The sequence below is a fragment of the Suncus etruscus genome, chromosome 6 (assembly GCF_024139225.1).
Source record: "Suncus etruscus isolate mSunEtr1 chromosome 6, mSunEtr1.pri.cur, whole genome shotgun sequence".
Lineage (NCBI taxonomy): Eukaryota > Metazoa > Chordata > Mammalia > Eulipotyphla > Soricidae > Suncus > Suncus etruscus.
Genome location: NC_064853.1, coordinates 114147110 through 114154052, shown reverse-complemented (window position 1 = coordinate 114154052; position 6943 = coordinate 114147110).

Below are 6943 nucleotides of genomic sequence, written 5' to 3'. Positions count from 1 at the left end.
TGTAGAGCCAGGAGTAACCCCTGAGCACTGCCGGGTGTGACTGAAAAAACAAACAAACAAACAAACAAAAATGCTGATTAATTGACCCAACAGTTTACAATATACTAAGTTTAGTAAAAACAACTTAATAAACTGTTTAGTAAGGATTCACATTCAGAGTTTCTGATTCCAAATTTTGTGAAATTTCTAGAAAGAATATTCTTCAATTTCACTGACCTATTTTATTTATTTATATTTTTGGTTATTGCGTCGCACTTAGAGGTGAGAATTTGGTTTGATGTGTACAAAACAAGTGTCTTACTCACTTGACTATTGCTAACAGCCCCAGCCAGTGGCCTTTTTATATTTTTTATTTCAAGATATTTGGATAAGGGGCTGGCGAGGTGGCACTAGAGGTAAGGTGTCTGCCTTGCAAGCGCTAGCCAAGGAAGGACCGCGGTTGTATCCCTCGGCATCCCATATGGTCTCCCCAAGCCAGGGGCAATTTCTGAGTGCTTAGCCAGGAGTAACGCCTGAGCATCAAATGGGTGTGGCCTGAAACACCCCCCCCAAAAAAAAGATATTTGGATTAGACATTTCTACAAACTGTAGCCCCAGTGTGAACTATTCTTTCAATACTACTAGTAGAAAAATTTTGCCTTTGTAAAATGAGTCATTAAATTTGTTAAAGAACCAAAAGTCTGTTAAAAGAAAATGTGATGAAATTCCTCATTCATTGTCCATGTGGGCAAATTCTAAGTACTGCACTGAGATGATGCAAGGAAAAAGGGAAAAAGTTGCAAAATATCTTGTTTATGCCAGTTAAAATGGTTGAGTCAATCCATGTGGAATCATTTGTTATTAAGAAATACTTTATTAAATAGAAATGTATTGCAATTTTTAACATGATAATGAATTCTTAATTCTAAACAATATCCAATATTAGAGTAAAGAATAAAATACTAAATGTGTCCTTATCCAAATTAAATTTACAACCAGAATGACTGCTTTTATTTTCAGTTAATGTTTAGAAAATATTAATGTTTGTCTTCTGATCATTAAGATAGAACTATTTTTATTTTATTTTATTTTTTTGCCCTTTAAACAGTTTATTCAAACTTCAAAATGGGAACCCCATTTTGTGTCACAGGGACACTCTTCTCCACATATTCCCCCCCGAACTGCTTCACTTGTTCCCAAGGTGCTTCAATGGATTGTGGGTTTTCTCGATTACACCTTCATTTTATGCATTTCTTCTTTTTCCTCTTCTTTTAAATCTTCCTCTTTCTCTCCTCCTCTACCTCCTCCTCCTTTTTTTTTTTTTTTTGTTTGTTTGTTTATGGAATACACCTGGTGGCACTCAGGTTTTAATACTCTGGCTTTGTGCTCAGAAATTGCTCTTGGCAGGTTCAGGGTACCATATGGAATGATAAGGATCTAACCCAGGTCCATCCTTAGATGGCCGCGTGCAAGGCAAACACCCTGCCCTACCGCTGTTTTACGGCTCCAGCTCCTCCTTTTTTGTAACATCCAGCCGTGCCTCATGCTTGGAAGTCTCTTCTGGTGGTAGTTGGGGGATCAAACGTGTAGGGGACTGAACCAAGTGCTTCCCCATGCAAAGCCCTCACTCCAGCCCTTTGAATTATCTCCCCAATTCTAGTCATTAAAAAAAAGGGGGGGGGGGGCTGGAGAGATAGCATGGAGGTAAGGCATTTGCCTTTCATGCAAGAGGTCATCGGTTCGAATCCCAGCGTCCCTTATGGTCCCCCGTGCCTGCCAGGAGCAATTTCTGAGCATGGAGCCAGGAGTAATCCCTGAGCACTGCCGGGTGTGACCCAAAAACCACAAAAAAAAAAAAGGTCTTTTCTAGAACAAGCACTAATGGGAAGTCATTTTGTTTGGTTGATATATATTTTTTTTGTTTTTACTATTTTTGGAGGTTCTTGATTCCTATATTGGCAGGTTGTGTTTGAATTTTTTGGTTTTCTGAAGCAAAAAAAAAAAAAAAGTGATTCCAGTTGCTTATGTTTATCTAGGTGGTTCTTCCTAGAACCTCCCAGAACTAGGACAGTAAGGGTTGGGTTCTCTATGGTTGCCATCTGTGACACATATCTCTCAGCTACCGGTAACTTGGAATCTCAATTTCAAAGGTTAAGCTTTCCATCCAGTCTTCTTAAATGAATAAAGGGTAGCAAGCTTGAAGGACACAAAGACTTGTGTGAAGCTTTTGTTAAGTGTCTTAGATTTTACTCCCCTAAAGATCTGGTAGAAAGCTATTCATCCTGAGACCAATAGCACAGTATAGCAGGTAGGGTTTTTGCTTTGCATCCAGCTCACCCAGATTCAGTCCTCAGCACCCCTATGGTTGCCTGAGCCAGCCAGGAGTGATCCCTGAATGCAGAGTCAAAAGTAAATCCCAAGCACAGCCTACTGCGGTCTAAAAAACAAAAACCAAACAAACAAAAAAGGAAGTTAATCTGTCCTGTCTGCTATGTGTCCCACCATTATGTATTTCTGGTACTGGGATTCCTGACCATGCATGGCTGCTCCTTTTCTACCCAGTGCTGAAATTGGAACCTGTTTTTGGAAGAGTGTTTCCTTGAACTGTTTACATTTCTCTTGAGTCTGTTTTTCCCCATGTTGGGGAGTATAAGTGATAACTCTCAAGAATTTGTCTAATATTTATTTGGCTTTGTTATGTGGGTAGGAGGTTGCAGTGAAATTAGAAACCATGGCTATGTTTACAACTTACTGCCATACGCTTTTGCTTCTACTTGTCACCATACACTTGAAGAGGAACTAGTTTTGTTTGTTTGGTGTGTGTGTGTGTGTGTGTGTGTGTGTGTGTGTGTGTGTGTCTATGTGATAAAATCATCAGAGAGAGCACGAATGTGAGGAAATATCAAAACAAAGTCAAAAAATTATGTAGTATTGGGCCAGAGAAATATAGAACAGAAAAAAAAAAGAGTATGCCATGCATGTGGCTGACTTTGGTTGGAGTCCCTGCACCACATGACCCCCCCCCCCCCAACACCCCAACATTGCTGGGCACAATCCTGAGACCACTGAGTACTACAGGATGTGATCCTAAAGACATCTGAGTACCTTTCATGCAGAAGGACGGTGGTTCGAATCCCGGCATCCACATGGTCCCCCGAGCCTGCCAGGAGCGATTTCTGAGCATTGAGCCAGGAGTAATCCCTGAGCGCTGCCGGGTGTGACCCCAAAACAAAAACAAAACAAAACAAAAAGACATCTGAGTACCACTGAGGTGACCTAGGCTATTTCTAGCACCATAGGATCAAGCAATACTGCATCTTTGGGACTCTACCACTGAGCCACTGGCCTGATTGATTAAGAGGAGTAAGGAGATCCCTACCTCCAAAGTATAATTTATAGATGAAATAGATGGTTTAAAGCCTGTTGTATTTGTTTTTTGGGTATACCCGGCTACGCTCAGGGGTTACTCCTGGCTATGTGCTCAGAAATCGTTCCTGGCTTTGGGGGACCATATGGGACGCTGGGGGGATGGAATCCCAGTCTGTCCTAGGTTAACTGTGAACAAAGCAAACGCCTTACCACTTGCGCCACTGTTCCGACCCCCAATTGTTGGAATTTTTTAAAGGAGCTTTCATTTATGAAAAATCATGAGTATAGCAATCTTGAGAGGAGAGGCAGACCAAATCTCTACCCTGCCAAAGCCTTACTAGATGTACACACCACCCGCAATTGCTGCTTTGCCAATGGCCCAGCTTCACCACTTACCCATTCACTGATCTCTGTCGAGACTCCAAACTGACCAAAACTCCAGATATACTGGTGTTAATGCTGATAGCTTCAGAACTTTTTCAGAGTGAGTGTGGAAAATCCCCATTCCACACCTTCTCGTACTTCTGGAAGTCCTGGCATTCAAAACTATGATCCACAGAGGCCACAATGTCAGCCATAGAACTTAGAATTCCTGGACTGTGTGGCTACTCCAAATTTTTAAATACAGTCATCCCAACAGAAATACTAATGTAGATATTCATGTGGATTTGAAACCTTCTAACATCTGAAAAGAAAACAAATAACAGATACGTTAACTAGCAACAAATAGCTTAGTAAATTTTCTGATAATGACTACTCACCTCATTGCAAGATAGAATAATTTCACAAATCTATTTGCTGTAACTTTAAAAAATTTAATTTTATGATCACTTACCTATAAATAAGCAATATAAAATATATTATTTTGTGCCTACCAAGGGAGTAGATTTGGGAATTTGAAGAGAATGGTGGAGGGGATTTTACATTGGTGATAGGATTGATGTTGGGACATTTGTGGTAGAAACTAATGTATTATGAGCAACTATGTAATACATGGTTTTTAAATAAAGTAATTTACTAAATATAGGATCTTTCCTCACAAAAGAATAAACAGACTAATAAATTAATTGAATATAAGATTGCTCAGTATTACACCCTAAGATACATGAAATTTTAATATATGATGAAGATTATTGCATTCCAAATACTTAAAACAAAAAATTCTTGACCTTTATATGTGATTGAAAATAATTATAAATAGATCAGATGGCCCAATTAATTTAAAAGTAGAAAAAAAAAACCTAAAGTATTTTCTAGGAGATAAAGAGATACTATAATGAGTAGGGTACTTGTCTTGCATGCAGTCAACCTGGAATCAATCCCTAGCACCAGATATGCTCCCTTGAGCCTTGCCAGAAGTGATCAGTGAGAATAGAGCCAGGTCTAAATTCAGAACTTAGTAGAGTGTGGCCCAAAACAAACAAACAAACAAAAAACAAAAACACTCTGAAAGTAGTTAAAATGACCACCTAGTGTCAACATGGAAGAGAATTTTTGAGTTCAAAGTGAGAAGACCAGAGAATTAGTACACTGGGTAGGGCACTTGTCTTGTATATAGCAGGCTCAGATTTGATTCTTGGCATCCCATACAATCCCCCAATCCTGACAAAACTTATTCTTGAGGTTAGAGCCATAAATAAGACTTAAACACATCTGGGTTTAACCACAAAACTAATAACAAAAGAAACAATAAAATAATAATAGAAATAAAAGAAGAAAGGTGAATGGATGGGACACAACTTTTAACTTACTGTTTTTAAAGATGGAGAAATTGCAAGCGAGATTGTTTATAAGTTAATATAACTTATCAATATCCTTATCTGATCAGACTAAAGTGATAAGAAAAATACTTGTCACCAATAAATTCCTGGGCCAGATCATGAAGAGACAAATTACAAGAAAGAAAATAAGAAGTGAATTGGGAATGTAGGCAGATACATTTTTTCTGTGAATACAAATATCAACAGTATTATACAATGAATAAAATATTGTTTTAATTTTATTTTATGTATATTTTATTTTATGTGTATTTTATGTGCATATGGAGGCGTAAAATTAGCATCGTAATAGACTTTCACAGAGTAGTACATTAATTATGCAAGTCTTGGAAACAAGTTTATCACATTTTATCATATTGGTCATACATTATATAAAGTAGATAACAAACAACAAAAAAATTGCGGGTACAAAGTTTTATTTCTTCTTTTTGGGTGTTTGAATACAAAGCCTTACGCATGCAAGGTAGAAGCTATACCTCTGAATACATTCCTAGAACGGGATATATCTTTATTTTAGTACTATTGATAAAGAGGAAAATAAACAAGTCAATTATCTATTGATGGAAGAATGGTTGAAAATGGATATGTTGGGGCTGAAGAGGTGATGCTAGAGGTAAGGTGTGTCTGCCTTGAAAGCCTTAGCCTACGAAGGACTGGTTCAATCCCTCATCTTCCCACCAAGCCAAAGGTGATTTCTGAGCACATAGCCAGGAGTAACTCCTGAGCATCAAATGGGTGTGGCCCCCCCAAAATAAACAAACAAACAAAATCAAAAGCAAGTAAACAAACAAAAACGGATATGTTAAAAATGGTTTATATTGTTGCACAATGACATACATACATGAATATTTTTGTTTTTTTGAGCAAACCTAGCAACCCTCAGGTTTTTCTCCTGGCTCTATGCTCAGAAATCATTCCTGGAAGGCTCGAGGAACCATAGAGGATGCCAAGGATCTAACCTGGGTTGGCCATATACAAGGTAAATGACCTACCTGCTGTGCTGTCAGTCTGGCCCACATACATGAATATTTATTTATTTTAGGTATTGAACCCTATTATTAATACACAATTTGGTTTATATTTCGGCATGAAAGGATACATGAAATTTTAGTTCCCTCACCCCGAGGAATTCTGGGTCAGAAACTAGGACCTTATAAATACAAAGTATGCGCTTTACCTCTTAGCTACTCCAGTCTGAATAAAGATATTTTAAGATAGTTTTCAACTACCCAAATAATGATTACATAATATACTGTACAAAAATAGATATAGATGAGTCCGGAGAGATAGCAGAGCAGTAGGGTGTTTACCTTGCTCATGACAGATCCAGGACAGATGGTGGTTCAAATCCTGGCATCCCATATCGTGCCCACTGCCTGCCAGGAGCGATTCTGAGTGCAGAGCCAGGAGTGTTTGATCCACTTCTTTGGAGAATATCATGGGTATCTTTGGAGGAATTGCATTAACTCGGTACAATGATTTGGGGAGTATTGCCATTTTAATGATATTAATCCTCCCAATCCATGAGCAGGGTATGTGTTTCCATTTCCTTGTGTCCTTTTTTATTTCTTAAAGCAGGGTTTTATAGTTTCTTTGTATAGATCCTTCACCTCTTTAGTCAAGTTGACTCCAAGGTATTTGAGTTTGTGTGACACTAATGTGAATGGGATTGTTTTTTTTGTTTTTGTTTTTGTTTTTTTTGGTTTTTGGGCCACACCCGGTAACGCTCAGGGGTTACTCCTGGCTATGCGCTCAGAAGTTGCTCCTGGCTTGGGGGACCATATGGGACACCGGAGGATTGATCGGTCCGTCCAAGG